The sequence below is a fragment of the Triticum aestivum genome, chromosome 3A, assembly GCF_018294505.1.
Source record: "Triticum aestivum cultivar Chinese Spring chromosome 3A, IWGSC CS RefSeq v2.1, whole genome shotgun sequence".
NCBI lineage: Eukaryota > Viridiplantae > Streptophyta > Magnoliopsida > Poales > Poaceae > Triticum > Triticum aestivum.
The window spans coordinates 187,659,699-187,678,800 of NC_057800.1; the positions used below are offsets into that span (position 1 = coordinate 187,659,699).

Here is a 19,102-nt window from a genome sequence, read left to right on the forward strand (position 1 = left end):
GTGATGAATTAAGACCATGTATTTCTTCAACAGGAGGTAAATTATTAACATCCTTAGCTTTTATACATTTTTCTTTCATAGATTTCTTTGCCTCTTGTATATCTTCAGGACTGAGAAATAGAATACCCCTTTTCTTTGGAGTTGGCTTAGGAGTTGGTTCAGGAAGTGTCCAATTATTTTCATTGGTCAACATATTATTCAATAGAATTTTAGCTTGATCAACTATTATTTCCCTGAAAACACAACCAGCACAACTATCCAGGTAATCTCTGCAAGCATCGGTTAGTCCATTATAAAAGATATCAAGTATTTCATTTTTCTTGAGAGGATGATCAGGCAAAGCATTAAGTAATTGGAGAAGCCTCCCCCAAGCTTGTGGGAGACTCTCTTCTTCAATTTGCACAAAATTATATATTTCCCTTAAAGCAACTTGTTTCTCATGAGCAGGGAAATATTTAGCAGAGAAGTAGTAAATCATATCCTGGGGACTACGCACACAACCAGGATCAAGAGAATTAAACCATATCTTAGCATCACCCTTTAATGAGAACGGAAATAATTTAAGGATATAATAGTAGCGAGTTTTCTCATCATTAGTGAATAGGGTAGCTATATCAATTAATTTAGTAAGATATGCCACAACAGTTTCAGATTCATAGCCATAGAAAGGATCAGATTAAAACTAAAGTAATTAACTCGGGATCAACAGAGAAATCATAATCCTTATCAGTAATAAAGATAGGTGAAGTAGCATAAGTAGGGTCATATTTCATTCTAGCATTCACAGTTTTTTCTTTCAGCTTAGGTAATAATTTCTTAAGATCACTTCTATCATTGCAAGCAAGAAAGTCTCTAGCAGTTTCTTCATCCATAACATAACCCTCAGGAACAACGGGCAATTCATATCTAGGGGGAGAATCTTCATCATCACTTTCATCAATATTATCAGTTTCAATAATTTCATTCTCTCTAGCCCTAGCAAGTTGTTCATCAAGAAATTCACCTAGTGGCACAGTAGTATCAAGCATAGAAGTAGTTTCATCATAAGTATCATGCATAGTAGAAGTGGCATCATCAATAACATGAGACATATCAGAATTAATAGCAGAAGCAGGTTTAGGTGTCGCAAGCTTACTCAAAACAGAAGGTGAATCAAGTGTAGAGCTAGATGGCAGTTCCTTACCTCCCCTCGTAGTTGAGGGAAAAATCTTGGTTCTTTGATCTTTCTAGTTCTTCATAATGATAAGCAGATATAAATCCCAAGTGACTCAAAGAATAGAGCTATGCTCCCCGGCAACGGCGCCAGAAAATGTTCTTGATAACCCACAAGTATAGGGGATCGCAACAGTTTTCAAGGGTAGAGTATTCAACCCAAATTTATTGATTCGAAACAAGGGGAGCCAAAGAATATTCTCAAGTATTAGTAGCTGAGTTGTCAATTCAACCACACCTGGAAACTTAATATCTGCAGCAAGGTATTTAGTAGCAATGTAATATGATAGTAGTGGTAATGGTGGCAAAAGGTAACAGTAGCAAAAGTAATATTTTTGGGTTTTGTAGTGATTGTAACAGTAGCAATGGAAAAGTAAATACGCGAAGAACAATATATGAAAAGCTCGTAGGCATTGGATTGGTGATGGATAATTATGCCGGATGCGATCGATCATGTAATAGTCGTAACCTAGGGTGACACAGAACTAACTCCAGTTCATCAATGTAATGTAGGCATGTATTCCGAATATAGTCATACGTGCTTATGGAAAAGAGCTTGCATGGCATCTTTTGTCCTATCCTCCCGTGGCAATGGGGTCCTATTGGAAACTAAGGATATTAAGGCCTCCTTTTAATAGAGTACCAGACCAAAGCATTAACACATAGTGAATACATGAACTCCTCAAACTATGGTCATCATCGGTAAGTATCCCGATTATTGTCACTTCGGGGTTAACAGATCATAACACATAATAGGTGACTATAGACTTGCAAGATAGGATCAAGAACTCTCATATATTGATGAAAACATAATAGGTTCAGATCTGAAATCATGGCACTCGGGCCCTAGTGACAAGCATTAAGTATAGCAAAGTCATAGCAACATCAATCTCAGAACATAGTGGATACTAGGGATCAAACCCTAACAAAACTAACTCGATTACATGATAAATCACATCCAACCCATCACCGTCCAGCAAGCCTAGGATGGAATTACTCACACACGGCGGTGAGCATCATGAAGTTGGTGATGGAGGAAGGTTGATGATGACGATGGCGACGGATTCCCCTCTCTGGAGTCCCGAACGGACTCCAGATTAGCCCTCCCGAGAGAGTTTAGGGCTTGGCGGCGGCTCCATATCATAAAATGCGATGAAACCTTCTCTCTGATTTTTCTCTCCCCGGAAGTGAATATATGGAGTCAAGGTTGAGGTCGGTGGAGCATCAGGGGGCCCACGAGGCAGGGGCGCGCCCAGGGGGGGTAGGGCGTGCCCCCCACCCTCGTGGACAAGGTGTGGGCCCCCTGATGTGGATCTTTCTTCCAGTTTTTTTGTATATTCCAAAATAATTCTTCGTTGATTTTCAGGTCATTCCGAGAATTTTCATTTATGCACAAAAATAACACCATGGCAATTCTGCTGAAAACAGCGTCAGTCTGGGTTAGTTCCATTCAAATCATGCAAGTTAGAGTCCAAAACAAGGGCAAAAGTGTTTGGAAAAGTAGATACAATGGAGATGTATCAGCTTACATCCAGACAGTTCAACATGTTTTGGCATGAGAGGGAGTCCAACGTCATCTTTTGGGCGATCTGAATCTAGAGAAAATCTTTGACCATTTGATGGATGATGATCCAAATGCAAATGATCTAGCTTCCTTAGAGGTGACACCATTCTTGTTTGTGCTATTTACTTCATTAAAGACCCAAGTATTTACCATTAATCATTTACACACGCTCATCAAAATTTGTTCATACAGAACCATGACTTTTTTTACATAAAGGGCAATTAGGTAGCATTTTCATGGAGACCTGACTAATGTAAGTCTCGTTATTTCATTGTGAAATGGAAGGGGAATAAGCCCAGTCAATTTGAAAAAAATTAAGGAGAACTGAAGAGAGGTCCTTGTGTATGAAAAGAAAACGAGGAGCTAAAACACTAAAAAATAATATGACAATATGTAAGATGAGACAGCTTTAATCATTAGAAGGCAGATAGAATCCTATAGAGCACAATTTAACAGTATGAAAACGGTATTTCCTTGTGAATATCGCAGCTCTAGCAGTCCCACAGAAACAATAAGGTTCACTCTTTACCTCCACCATGGTCATCAGAAATCTCGGACACTGACAATCGAGGAATTGTATTATATGTGGGAAAGTGGGGCGCTCTCCCTAAGAATAAAATGCTTCATTCATGGAAAGACATGATGATAAGGAGTGCGTCGATGTTAAGTTCCTGATGGGAAAGTCTGTATTTGATTTGGAAGGGCTGTATGAGGAAACCGATGAAACTTCATCTTTTGAACTATCATATCCTTCCTCTAGATCAGTACTATCATTTGCTTTGATCTGCAATAAGAATATTATATGTCAGCATGGGTTGAAACAAAAATCATGGAAATATACGGATATCAGTGATTAACATGATTTAGTCAATAATTACTATGTACATGAAAAATACCATTCGCTGGAAAACATTTCAGATCCTACCACGGCCAACTATATTCTTAAGTTGACAAAATTGCAAACTACATGTCAGGACCCCGACTCAATGCCACATCGATCTAGCATGTAACACCTCATATCACTTTGCGGCCTCACGCACGGTATTCCCACGGGTGTCGCCTTACCTTAGCCCGGGACCGTTTGCGCCTTTTGGCACACGTATATGACAGTGTCGCTAGCATCCATATGATAAGGAGCCCGGGCTGACATGGATAGTCGTAAACCCAAAGTGGCACAGACTTACAGGGACAGGCATCCATGACCCAGCATCGAACGTGTCGGTCATCAGCGAGTGAATCCAGGCTGTAGCACTGGGCTAGCAGGACTCCGGTGAACCGGGCTGTAGCAGGCTAACAGGACTCCGGTATTCATCGCGTGACATTTCCCCGAAGGGACAGACACAGGAACGAAGAAGGACACATGCCGGCCAGCCTAAGTGTTCCGGAGCAGTAGCGAGCTACCATGGCTCGGTGGAAACACTAGGAGACATTTCCCGGTAAGAGAGGCTACTAAAGATAAACAACTAGATGGTCAGATCCCACACATACCAAGCATTTCAATAACATACACACAATATGCTCGATATGTGCAAATACAACATGGCATCACAACATGACTCTATGACTCAAGTAATTTATCAATAGGCTCCGAGGAGCGAGATATTACAAACATGGGTCTCATGACCCAACATTCAGAGCATACAATTCAAAGCACAAGCGGAAGCTATCATGTCTGAGTACAGACATCTATAAATGAAAAAGGCTGAGAAGCCTGACTATCTACCAAATCCTGCCGAGGCACAAGATCGTAGCTGAGGTAACAAGCTAAACTTCGAAGACCACGCGGAAATACTAGTGAGACTGAAGTCTCTCTGCAAAAACATAAAATAGGCAAACGTGAGTACAAATGTACCCAGCAAGACTTACATCAGAACTATCTACATATGCATCATTATCAACAAAGGGATGGTGGGGTTTAACTGCAGCAAGCCAGCTTTGACTCGGTGGCTATCCTGAACTACGACTGCGAGTAACTCTTTTGAGGTGGCGCACACGAGTCCACATATTCACCATATCAATACACCACTATGGATCCGCTCCCGTCTCCCTACGAGAACGCCATCCATAGCACTCACGCTTATCTTGCGTATTTTAGAGTATCCACTTTCACTTGTCTATGAACTGATATAAGCAACCCAGAAGTCCTTTTCCGCGGACACGGCTATTCGAATAGATGATGTTAACCCTGCAGGGGTGTACTTCTTCACACACGCTCTCACCACTTACCGCCGTTTACACGACATGTACTCGGCAACCTTCAAGCGGAAGCCCAACGTGGGTGTCGGCCACGGCCTGCCTAAACACTCAAGTCTCTAGTCCAGGTTTATCGCCTATTCGGGTTCCATCCATGAGGAGATCCGGCCGGAGTTTCGCTCACAGCCCCAAACGATGTGAACAGGGTTCCGTGACACCAAACGGGCGCCCGGTTTACCCGGCCACGTGCCTACCGCATCACAGCCCACCCCTCCGGTCAGCGCTGCGCACGGCCTCCAGCATACTACAAACACCAGAAACTACTTGCAACTCCTGGACAGAGGACAAGGGTGATTAAGAAGCCGAGAGGGTCCATTGGTTTCGGGCCCAATGCGTGGTAGTAGCTGAATCATGGATCACAAACACAGAACTCAGTTCCTGAGGACGGCTGCAATGAGACAACCCACCATGTACTCCTACATGGCCTCTCACCGCTACCTTTACCAAATCGTGTTCACACACTTAGCTCTTAACAGTAGGACATGTTCACACACCTCTGATTCATCCCCGATGAATCAGACCTGACTCAACTCTAAGCAGTAGCAGGCATGACAAACAAGCATGAATGAGTAGGCACAACAGGGCTCAAACAACTCCTACTCATGCTAGTGGGTTTCATTTGTTTACTGTGGCAATGACAGGTCATGCAAGGATAAAGGGGTTCAGCTACCGCAGCAAGTAACAGATGAATCGGTATTGTCCTAATGCAGTAAAAGAGAGCAGGAGCGAGAGAGTGGGATTTTATCGGAATGAACAAGGGGGTTTTGCTTGCCTGGCACTTCTGAAGATAACATTGAGTCTTCATCAGTGTCAACGATCACAACGTCGGAACATCGTCTACCGGGAGGGAACAGATACCGGCAACAAAGAAGAAATACAATCAATGCAATGCACAATATGATGCATGCTATGACATGGCAATATGAATGTGTTTTGGGCTAATGCAACTAGCAACAGATTAAATGAAGTTGGTTTGAATACAAGATTCAAATTCAAACTCCATATGTGATTATTCAAATGCCATTTAATTGATTTGTGCTAAACAGCAGCTATAAGTTGTTCTAACATGCATGAAAATGGTACAGATGGATTCCTTGAATTTTTCTGATAATTTTTCATATATAATTTATTTAATTTGGAGTTACGGTTGAATTTCTATGATTTTTAGAAGTTTTTACAATTTTCTGGAATTTCCTGAATATTTATAAAATGAACTAAATTCCAGAAAAGGAATATTGCGTCAGCATGGCGTAAGGCTGAGGTCAGCAGGTCAACTGGGTCGCCCAGGGTCAAACCTGACGTGTGGGGGCCACACGTCAGTGACACAGGAGCTAATCCCGGTCAAACCCAGCGCTGGCTGGGGTTTGACCAGGGGTGGGGCCCACTGTCAGTGTCTGTAGGTTGATTAACCAGCTGGGTTAGCTCCTAATGACGGAGCCACGTCAGCTCCCGCCGGAGTTTCGCCGGTGACGACCAACGGAGCGGCGGAAACGCATCGGGTTCGCGCTACAGGGCACGGTTTAGGGTGCGGTTGGGTTCTACGGCGAGCTGGGACTCGTGCGCATCGAACGGTGGTGGTGGCCGTGCCGGTGATGGCCGGTACCGACGACGGCGAGCTCGTGAGCGGCGGCCGGAGTTCGGGTGGTGGCGCGTTTGGCGCTACGAGCGGTGGTTTGGTGCGCTGAGTGCACTAGGGAGAAGCTCTTGCTCCTCCGCATCCAAAGGAACGGGCGGGAGGCCGCGAGGTGGCCGGAGTTGAGCACGGCGTCGACCTTGGCGGCGGCCGGAGCTCGGGCGAGCTCGCGGTCGGTGTTAGGGAGCACGGCAGGAGGCGTTGTGGGTGTCTACGGGTTCATGCGATCGTGCTGAGCACGATGGTGGGCTCGGGAGCGAGCTGCGGTGGCTGTGGCCACGGCCACGCCATGGCCGGCGGCGAGAAGCTCTCGGCCGAGGTGGGGAAGCTAGCTAGGGGAGGGGAACGACGGGGATTCCAGGGGAAAAAATAAGAGTGGCTCACGTAGGGACTAGCAGAGTCGACGACGAGGTCGGGGAAGCTCTGGACGACGCGAATTTACGACGGCGATCTCCGGGCACCGGAGATGAAGACGACGACGCTCCGGTCGACTGGGGCCTCCTCTGGTCGCGTGCGTCGGTGTGCAGCTCCATGGGGTCGGGACGGAGCTCAGGGGTGTGGAGAGGGAGCGAGGGGGTGGCTGTGGCCGCGGCGAACAGCGTCGGTGGCGACGAGCTCCGCTCGGGCAGAGAGGGAGAGAGAGCAGAGGAGAGGATGAGGCGAGGGAGAGAGTGAGAGAGAGCCAGGGCTGCGTGGCGCTCCGTGGTGTGGATTAGGACGAAGGGCGGCCTCCAGCGTGAAGCAGGAGGTGGCCGGGGCTCTCGGGCGCGCGCCACGCCTCGCCTCTGCCTACTGGCAGAGGAAGACGACGAGCGGCGAGGTAGATGGGCTGGGCTGGGCCGCTGGAGGAGCTGGGCCAGGTAAGTGGGCGCCAGGTAAGTTCTGTTATGTTTCATATTTCTCTTCTGTTTTGTTTTTATTTAATCTTTTGCCACTGTTTTGAAATAAAACAAATTCAAAGAAAGTGACAAAATTCCCCTGAACATTTTATTTAGCACAATGGAATTATACCAAAGCACATAAAAATGTTTCAGTTATTTGAACATATATTCAGTAATATTTGGATATAAGTTCAAATTCAAAATAGTATTGATTTAAATTCAAAGTCCCAAAATAAATCCTTTTAAAATGTTCATTATTTTTGGTTTGGATCAAAACCCTTGCCAAAAATATTAAACATCTAAGAAGAGCATTTTGGAACAATGGATGAGATTTTAGGGTTTTTGCCCTTCTTTTATTTAGGGTTTTGAGGCTTCTGAATTCCTCAGTTCAGGTTTCAAAAATTTAAACATGATGCTCAGATGGAAGCAGGCATAGGACAGGCCAGAACTAGGGATGTGACACTACAGATCTGCTGCATACTGATATGTCCTTGTTTAAGTAATCCAAATAACTATGGACAACTCGTACAACACACTACCATAGGATAAAAAATAATTAAGTGCGATGAAATCTGGGAGATGGGTTAGAAGCTAAATAAGGACTCACCCATTCTGACTCGTCATCTTTTTCCCGCCAAAATATACTCAGTTGCTCAACTGAGAGTGGAAAACTCCCTGAGATATGTGAACAATTTAGCATTGATGAGGGTTAACATAGTATGTAGTTTAGTATCACTAAATTTCTGCTGCTGCACATCCACTAACAACTCTGCAGCATTCAGTTGTTGTTTTCCATGTACGTATTTAAAGAGGATTGTGGTGTCAGTCTCCACTATATTATTTAAGAAGCCTGTCGTGCATATAGGTTTTCATGAAAGGTTGAAAAAAGAAAGTGTTGAACCAGTATGGGCCCAAGCCCACCATACTTTGTCACTTAGGGCCCAAGCCCATGTGGAGGAGCTGACCAAGAAGGGGGCATCCAGTCCACCTATTCCCAAGTGAGCCGCCACACACAGAGTGCACCTACTCGAGCCACCAGACATGAGAAAAAACCTCGTCTGAAGGTACTTATTTCCCGATTCAACATGGTATCAGACGCAGGAGAGGTACTGGGGACGACGGCGATAGTGGCCTAGTCGCCAGCCAGCAGCAGGGTCCGGCGAGGAGGCGGTGGCACATCTGGGCGGGCGTGTCTGTGTGCGCGCGTGCGTGCGTGACTAAGCGGCATGGCGCTGCAAGAGGAGCTGCATGGGCGATGGCGGCTGGCTGGGTCTGGCGAGTTGGAGGCGGCAAGCTTGGTAGGAGAGGCCAGAAGAAAGGAGCGTCTACACCAGGGGAAAGAAGAAGGGTTCTCCTGCTGCTGCTCGCACTTGAGTGCGCCTACTGGAGCAGAGGAGGTGAAGCAGACGAGCTGCTATTTCTGCGCGGGAGGATGCAGACGAGCTGTTGTTGTTGCAGATTGGTAAAGGAAGGACGTGACAAACTGCTATTGTTTCTGAATTGCACTGCTGCTGCTTATTGTTGCTTTGCTTCTACTGCTGCTGCTGTTCTGCTGGAGAAGGGTGCAACTGTGTGTTGGTGGTTGGTGCTGGTCTGCTGTGCTTGCTGCTGGTGTTTGCAGAGGAAGGAGGAAGAGGCTGTTGTTGCTACTTGCACTTGAGTGTTGCTGTGTGTTGTAGCTGCTGGAGCTGCTGCTGGGCATCTGAGTTGCTGGTTTTGTTGCTGCTATAAGTGAACGAGGTGTTGTGTGTTGGAGCTGCTGCTGCTGATTGTAGAGGAGAATGGCTTGAGGGGCAGAGCCTCACGCTCAAGGACATGCTCTTCTTGATGGAGCAGTAGGTCGGCAGGGGATGCCATCTTGTGACCATCGAGGCACCTTTTGTAGGGGCCGATGGTGCTGCTGGCAGGGCCAAGAATATTGTTGTTCTGGAGGAGATGGGTGATACCATAGCTGCGGTTGGTGCTCACCATGCAGTCAAGGAGTATCTAGGGGATGATGACATGAGAAGGGGTGATGCTAATCTAGAGAAGAGTGGTGAGGACAGTGCAGAGAAGGCCGGTGCAGGGTCAGAGAAGGAATACAACATGACTGTAGCAGAGGTTGAGAGGCTCAGGGAGGAATTGGAAAGCCTCAAGAGGAAGGTGGAGGAAATCCAGGCTGGCAAGGAAACAGACGAGGGGGCGACACATGAGAAGGATGCTCAGACCGTTAAGTTGAGGGTTGAGTTAGAGGAGCTTCATGCTTTCATATCACAGCTCCAAACTACAGGCTTGAATGCTCGCAATGGAGATTGTGCTCACTGGACCTTCACTAATGAAGATAATCCAGAAAAGGCATCTCTTGCTACTAATGAGAATGGTCCAGAATGGGTTCTAGACTCTGGAGCATCTAGGCATGTTGCGGGCAAATCCTGCGTGTTCGAGTCTTACAATAAGCATCCTCCTTCTCACACGGGCACTATACAAACAGCTGATGGCACAAAACAGCCTGTCATTGGGGTTGGTACAGTAAAGTGCACTCCGACCATCTCCCTATCCTCAGTTTTACATGTGCCAGCTTTTCCTATCAATTTGGTCTCTTTCAGTGCTCTCATTGATCAAATAGACTATCATGTGATCCTTGACATATTCAATTGCGAGATTTAGGAGCGACATGCGAGGCAGGGGTTGGGACTGGCACCGGGCATAGGAGACTCTGGTATATGGACAAGGGGGTGCAGCCGGACTTGGTTTGTGCTGCAACCATGGAGTACAAGGAGAAGCAGGCGATGATCCATCACTGCAGGATGGGACATGTCTCTTTTGATAAGATGGGTACAATATTTCCAGATGTTATGTGTGGAATAGGCATGGGAAAGCTGACATGTGATGCTTGCGAAGATGCAAACACACAAGAGACATATATGTGAGTAAGAGGCTTAGGAGCATATCTCCTTTTATGCTTATTCATTCAGATGTATGGAAGACTTGATTGTGTCAGTTCATGGGATGAAGTACTTTGTTACCTTTATTGACTGCTATACTCGTATGACTTGGATTTATTTGATGCATCACAAGGATGAGGTGTTCAACCATTTTCAGGATTTCCATGCCTTGGTAAAGAATCAGTTTGAGGAGGAGGTGCAGGTGATCAGGACTAACAATGGCACAAACAACATCTTTGGGGCCTTCTTGTCTGACCAAGGTATTCTTAATCAAACTTCTTGTCCAGACACCCCCCCTCAGTATGGAGTGGCAGAAAGGAAGAATCGACATATTCTTGAGGTTGCTTAGTCATTGATGTTTACCATGAATGTGCCCAAGTTCTTGTGGAGTGAAGCAGTTACCACAGCACATACCTGATCAACCGGACACCTTCAAGGATACTCGGCATGAAATCGCCATGTGAATTGCTGTTTGGAGAAAATAAGTTTGTTGTTCCCCCAAAGTTGTTTGGCAGTACCTGCTTTGTTCGTGATCACCAACCTTCTATTGGGAAGCTAGATCAGCGGGCAGTGAAGTGTGTTTTTCTGGGCTATGCTCCGAGTTAGCAGGGGTACAAATGTTGGTGTCCCTCTGAGAAACGCCGATTTATAAGTATGGATGTCACTTTCAGGGAGTCAGAGCCATTCTATGGTGGGCCGACAGACCTAAGTCTGTTGTTTGTAGAGCTTGACCACTTACACTCTGTGCAGGATGGTCAAGGGGGGGAGAAGGTTGTATCTCATTCTCGGGATGATTCTGTGGGCACTAACACTGATGATGATGTTCATGTTCAAGCCCAACCAACTGTGGGTACAATTTCGGTTGGTACTCTCACTGATGGTGATGTGCAGGTTCAGGTCCAGCCTACAGTGGGTTCCATTCAGATTGGTAATCTCCAGCTCCCTGTTTGAGATCGATGGCAGGAGATTCCCCTAGTGTACTCTCGACGGCAGCCACAAGTGCCACAAGTGCATAGCTCAAATGACACACGTCTGGTATATTCATGGCGGCAGCCACAAGTGCAGGGGGGCAGCAAGGCAGTGATGCAAGCTCATCTGACACAGTGGAACTGCCTATTGCGTTGTGAAAAGGGACACATGAAGTGGCACAGAAGGCTTTACCACCAGATGTTTTTGATCATGACATTGAAAATTTTGTGTCTTATGAGGCTTTTTCTCCTTCCTATAGATTGTTTGTTGCCTCTCTTCAAACTGTCAATCTCAAAGGATTGGAAGGCTACAAAGCAAGATCTGAAGTGGCGTGAAGCAATGATAGAAGAGTTGGAAGAACTGAGGGGAAGGTGGAACGATATAAGGCCAGATTGATCGCCAAAGGATATAGTCGAACTTATGGAATTGACTATGATGAGAAGTTTGCTCCTGTGATAATCCAGGTCATCTGGCCTTAGTGGTGGCACCCCAGGTTGGGGGGTACAAGTTCACCAAAGTGCTCATGGATGGGGAAAGCAGTATCAATATTCTCTACTATGATACCTTCCGTCGTATGGGGTTGACAAATAAGAATCTTAAACCGTCGAACATCATTTTCCATGGTGTGGTGCCAGGTAAGTCTGCATATCCGATGGGCAAGATAGCACTATAGGTGGCCTTTGGAGATGACCATGATTCAAGGTCAGAAACATTAACTTTTGAGGTAGTGAAAATCAAGAGTCTGTATCACGCTCTGTTTGGGCGACCGGCTTATGCCAAGTTCATGGCGAGGCCGTGTTATGTTTATCTGCAGCTTAAGATGCCAGGTCATAAGGGGACTATCACAGTACATGGGAGCAGGAAGATTGCTTTGGAATGCGAGGAATGTGATGTGGCTTATGCTGAGTCGATTTGTGCCACGGAAGAGCTGAAGTTTTACAAGGACAAGGTTGATCCGACAGATATGCCTTCTTTGAAAAAGCCAACTACGGAGCACGATCCGGCGTTGAAGTTTAAATCGGCCATAGACACTAAGATGGTTGATTTTGTTCCTGGCGATTCATCCAAGCAGTTCAGCATCAGCGCTAACTTGGATCCCAAATAGGAAAGCGCGCTCATCGAGTTCATCCGTGAGAACCGGGACATCTTTGCATGGAAGCCTTCTGACGTGCTAGGTGTACCGAGGGAACTCGCTGAGCACACACTTAATATTGATCCTAAGTTTAAACCGGTCAGACAGTTTCTCCGCCATTTCATTGAAGAAAGGTGCAAGGCTATTGGTGAAGAGGTAGCTCGGTTGTTGGCCGCAGGGTTTATCATGGAGGTCTTTCACCCGGAATGGTTGGCTAATCCGGTGCTGATTCTCAAGAAAAACGACACTTGGCGTATGTGTGTGGATTACACAGACTTGAACAAGGCTTGCCCAGCAGATCCCTTTACCCTTCCTCGTATTGATCAGATTATTGATGCTACGGCGGGTTGTGATCGCTTATGTTTTTTGGATGCTTATTCTGGTTATCATCAGATCAAAATGGCAGTTAAGGACCAGGAGAAGACAACTTTTATAACTCCTTTTGGAGCCTTTTGCTATGTCTCCATGCCCTTTGGGCTCAAGAGTGCCCAGGCGACTTATCAACTCTGTGTTCAGAATTGTCTTCATAAGCAGATTGGGCGCAATGTTCATGCATATGTGGATGATATGGTGATAAAGTCCAAGAAAGAGGAAACATTGATAGATGACCTGAGAGAAACCTTTGACAACCTTCGGGTTTACAAGATGATGCTCAATCCGGACAAATGTGTCTTTGGTGTCCCGGCAGGCAAACTCTTGGGCTTTCTGGTATCAAATAGGGGCATTGAGGCTAATCTGAATTTTTTTTCAGCAATCACGTCTTTGGCTAAACCGGCGTGTATCAATGATGTTCAACATTTAGCCAGCCGGATTGCAGCTTTGAGCCGGTTTATTAGTCGTCTCGGGGAGAAGGCTATCCCTTTATACCAGATGTTAAAGAAAACGGATGACTTTGTCTGGAGCAATGCGGCTGATAAAGCGTTTGAGGATCTAAAAAGGCAGTTAGCTAAACCACCTGTGCTTGCAGCTCCAATCGATAAAGAGCCTTTACTACTGTATGTGGCTGCTAATGCCAGGGCTGTTAGTGTGGCTATTGTTGTGGAGCGCAATGAGGCTGGAAAAGAATATCCGGTTCAACGGCCGGTTTATTATATCAGTGAGGTGCTTATCGAATCAAAACAGAGGTATCCACATTGGCAGAAGCTGGTGTATGGGGTGTTTATGGCAAGCCGGAAGCTCAAACATTATTTTCAGGGGCATCCTATCACAGTGGTCAGTTCAGCCCCTCTGGGAGATATCATTCAAAACAGAGAAGCAACTGGCCGGATTGCCAAGTGGGCTATTGAGCTTGGACCTCACAGGCTCAAGTATACACCTCGCACAACAATCAAATCTCAAGCACTTGTGGACTTCATCAATGATTGGACAGAGTTGCAGGCACCAGAGGAAAAGCCAGACAACACGTATTGGACTATTCAGTTTGATGGGTCCAGGAAATTGGAGGGCTCGGGGGCTGGAGTTATATTAACTTCCCCGCGAGGTGACAAGTTTTTTTATGTTCTTCGTTTAATGTTCCCTTGTACTGACAATGCAGCTGAGTACGAGGCCCTACTTCATGGTCTTCGGATGGCTAAGGAGATGAACTTAAGCCGGGTTAAGTGCTTCGGTGACTCGGACCTGGTGGCTCAACAGGTATCTGGCACTTGGGATTCTAAGGACCCACTCATGGTTGCATATCAACGAGAGGTGGACATAGTAGTTGGTCAGTTCAAGGGTTATCAAGTTGACCATATAGACCGGCGTAAGAATGAAGCGGCGGATGCTTTAAGTCGCCTCGGCTCTCAGCCTAAACCGGTCCCACCTAATGTTTTCCTCGACGTCCTACACAATCCATCGGTTAAGATACCAACAGAGAGGAGTTGGCTATTCCTGACCCGGAGGCCCAATTGGTGGCAGCTTTGCATGTTATACCGGATTGGACAGTCCCATACTTAGCTTACATGAACCGGGGCGAGTTATCGGGGGATGAAATCTTGGCCCGACAGATAATCCGGCGTTCCAAGTCAATGACCATAGTCAATGGGAGTTACATCATTACAGCGTCACAGGAGCAATTCAGTGTTGTGTGTCTCCTCAAGAGGGTTGTGAGATTTTGCGGGAAATCCACGAAGGAGATTGTGGTCACCATGCCGGTTCAAAATCCTTGGTAGCTAAGGCTTTTCGCCAGGGTTTCTATTGGTTGACAGCTCATGCTGATGCTGAGGATTTAGTCAAAAGGTGTGACGGCTGTCAAAAATTTGCACGTCGCGCTCATGTTCCGGCTCAGGAGTTGAGAATGATTCCAATCACTTGGCCGTTTGCAACTTGGGGGCTTGATATGGTTGGACCCTTTAAGAGATCCTAGTACAAAAAGACTCGCCTGTTAGTGGCAGTTGACAAGTTTACCAAATGGGTAGAAGCAGAGCCAGTCAGTAAGTGTGATGCGGCCACGGCGGTTCAGTTCATCAAAAAGGTGATATTCCAGTTTGGCTTTCCACACAGTATTATAATTGATAATGGTACTAATCTGTCAAAGGATGAGATGGAGGAATTTTGCCAGCATGAGAGCATCCGGCTTGATGTAGCATCAGTGGCTCACCCCCAATCTAATGGTCAAGCGGAGAGGGTAAATCAAGAAATTTTGAGAGGTATTAAACCCCGGCTCATGGTTCCTTTAAAGCAAACACCAGGTTGTTGGGTGGAGGAGTTACCTTCTGTGTTATGGAGCATCAACGCCACACCTAACAGATCTACGGGTTACACGCCTTTCTTCATGGTTTATGGAGCAGAGGCGGTTCTTCCTAGTGACATCCGTCATGACTCACCCCGTGTGGCAGCTTATGTTGAAGCTGATAATGAGAAGGCACGCCAGGACTCGCTGGACCTGTTAGATGAGGAGCGTGATCTCGCAGCAGCACTTTCGGTGATTTATCAACAAGATCTCCGATGTTATCATAGCCGCCGGGTTAAGACTAGAACTTTTCAAGAGGGCGATCTGGTGCTTCGGCTCATCCAGGATCAGACTGATATGCACAAGTTATCCCCACCTTGGTAAGGACCTTTTGTGGTCAGCAAGAATCTGCACAATGGGTCATACTACCTCATTGATGTTTGAGAGCACAAAGACTCATGTAAATCGGAGGAGGAGACCAAGCGACCATGGAATATAGCTCTTCTTCGGCCTTACTATACTTGAGCCACAGGCTCTTCTTATGTACATATTTATGACAATGTATATATTATATAATAAACCGGAGCCTCGAATAAAGTGGGGTCTCTGTTCTTTTTACATCATGTGTGAGCCTACAAGAGCTTCTACTGACAAAGCGGAGTTTTGTTAAACCGGTCTATACGGCCACACGGATATAAACAAAATCACTAGGGGGCTTGGTCGTATCCGAACCATAGCTACACCTCTTGATCGGTTTAAAACCACAAAGGGATATCACTAGGGGGCTTGGTTGTCTTCACACCATGGCTACACCTCTTGATAGGCTTTAAGCCAAAAGGAAATATGTGGAGCCAAAGAGAGTCTGTTGCATTAAGCATAGCTCAAACATAGGTAACCACTGAGCACAGCTCACATATTACCTGGGGGCTCCTTGCTTCTCAAAGAACAATGAGTTTGAACCCTTGTAATAGGCTATCAAGCCGAGCTTGGAAGCCAGGTGTATTCACCTAAAACCCTGGGTTATCTTGCCTCTTTAAGTAAGCCACTCCGTCCAGGTAAACCTGGTATGACCCATCGAACGTTTGATAAAGTCAATCCCATGGACCCTGAACTTGTCAAAGTTAAACCGATGATTGGTTAAAGATTGAGGTCCATCTTAAAAGGCTTTGCAAAATGGTTTAACTCAGCAGCCTGGCAGCCCATGAAAAGCCTCGATTTAGGGACTGGCAGCCCATGAAAAGCCTTGCATATTTCTTTTGTTTTTGCTGTTTTTATGATAAGGGATTTATAAATATTTTTCTGATAAACTGGTGTTCATTACAACCCGGCATGAATTTCAGCGCTTAGTTGTCAGTACATGATCATATTCTAAACCGGTAGTGTATTGCTCCGGTCTGGTTTTGACTAGATGTCACCAGCATTATACGAACAAATCAACGGCTTTTCTAGCCCAATATGATTTCTATATGAACCGGCAAGAGGGCCAGGAGTTATCAACACTCCGGATTGGTGTTTTTCACCTCTACCATACAAGCAGTTGGTCAGCCAACGAGGTATGTCACAGATATTATTTATTTTATCTGGTTAATACAAATCTTGGTTATTCATCCAAGTTATGTATATTTTTGGGTATCATGACCCGTCTAGTGGTAAACCACTAGGACGCTTTCAAGTTCTTATATGCAGGAACACAAAGTATAATGGACTATGCATAAATAGATCCCGAAAGTGGAACAAGTTTTCAAAAATATCAAGCAACACAAGCATGCTCGATGGTAGGGCAGATAAAAGTGTTTTTGCTATCCTATTACAAGGAGCTTCAAAATGGCCCAAGTTGAATAATTGTTCGAAGTAGTGGCAGACTGTGGCTGATAAACCAGTCACCGGTTTAGGATGCTTCATCCGGACGGCTTGACGATTGAGGGTCATCTTGTGCAGTCACCTCCTCTTCATTCCTCCCCAGACGCTGGAAATCAACCGTTGACCAATCGATTCCGGTTAAAGCTTGAAACACAGCTTCTTCATGGATAACGCTGGAGGGATCAATGTCAGGAGCATAAGTATGCTTACGGATTGGAGGCACAAGTTCTTCAACTTCTTGGATCACGGCAGGCTGTCTCTTTCCTTCAGCATTGTAAACCGGTTGGAAATGAGATAGGTTTGTGTCCTCCACCAGTTTGCTGGCTATTGGCCGCATCTCCTTTGTCAGTTTTCGGAGGTCATCATTGTTGAAGTCTGAACCGTCCTCCTTCACACTTGGATATCCTTTAATGATATCTGCCGCTTCAAGATCCGGAATCCGTGCCTTGGCCCGGATTAGTGCGGTCGGCGCTCCTGATCTTGCGGCTGCTCTCTTCAGTTTGGTGATCCGGGTAGGTAGCATGGCCAGCTTCTCAAGTGCTTCATTTATCAATGATGGCACCGGCTTGTTATATGCTGCAGTGCAAATAGCATGCTGGGATCCAGAATATAGCTGTTATATTAAGGTGTACGCCGCTTTAAGCTTCATCTGCATGTTAGAGCCCAGATGAGCAATGCGGGTGCCCGTCACGGTTTAGTATTAGTAAACCCGTCAATGATAAGATCTTATGAATTAGAAAAACGGCATAAGGAGGTACTTACCAAACACAGCGGATGTCATGGCATCAATCTGCCGCTTCAAGCCGGTCAGTTCGTCTACCACTGACTTCAGGGCTGCTTCTGCGTCCTCGGCTTTCCTGGTCAAACCGGCCTTTTCTGTTTCCCAGTCAGCACGCTCCTTGTTGAAGGTTTCTTTCAACTTCTCCATAGTTGCTAGGGCATTGGTCAGCTCCTCTTTGGCTTTGGAAGCTTCTGCTTGTTGAGACTTTACATTCTCTTGAAGATCAGCGGTTTGAGCATCCCTCTTACTCAGCTCGGCCTGCAACGGCGAAGATATATCAACAACGGGATATGTATTTTCTAAGTACCAAGCATATAACAAGTTATGCACTTTGTACTTGGGGGCTAATGCCTATTTGCTTTGTTATCAACAAATCTTTCACAAGTCTCAAGTACAATGCAAGCATTATCCTTAACACTTGGGGGCTAATGTATGTCTGTTCAAAACTGACGCATTGATTCAAGACCCGGTTTACCTCGCAAAGCTAAACCGGCCCTTGGGGGCTAAACCAACGAAAACTACATGAATACAATGATAAAGTATCGGTTTTGTTTTTACTGAGGACTTGACACATTGAGGATTAACATGCAAGGATTAAGATATTACAAAGTCCTGGTTTATGATTAACATCATAAACCGGCCCTTGGGGGCTACTTGGGCTGATGTTTATACTTTGGAATCAAGAAAGGAAAGGTGATGAAAATACCTCATAGCGTTCCTTCATCAGGTTCACCAAACCGGATTCATAATCACGGTTTGAGTGTAGACGGTTTAAAAATCTAGAATGGAGCTCTTCAGCGCTGAGATGGGCGTAGCTTGACAAATCAGTGCTCCATTTACCCTTCTCCATGGCAACACGCTCTTCCTTGGCACTATGTTTGGCCAAGACTACAAGATGGCCAGGAGAGCTGTGGCCCATACAGGTAATGATAACATCGTCTCCTTGGCCTCCAGTCGTTTTTACGGGTGATGGTGGAGTGTCAGTGGCTCTCATTGGACTGGAAGACCTGTCGTCAGCCCGGATTGGATCTGTCGGTTCACTGTCAGGTACAGCAGTGTCAGCCTCTGGTTGATTATCCATATTCAGATCTTGAGGGGGTGGTTCGTCAAACGTGGCTTCCGGATTCGGACCCGCTGGTTTAGTCGTCTGTTCTGTTTCAACCATTTGTTCTAGTTCATGGACCACCTGATCTTCGGGCGGATTGTTCACCCGAGCCTTTTTGCTGGGTCTAGCTTTGGCCCT

At 45.9% G+C, this 19,102-nt stretch overlaps 1 pseudogene; it reads right to left on the reverse strand.

The window, feature by feature from the left end:
- The window catches only part of LOC123056869 (uncharacterized), a 182,835-nt pseudogene that overhangs the window by 57,551 nt on the left and 106,182 nt on the right, over positions 1-19,102 (reverse strand).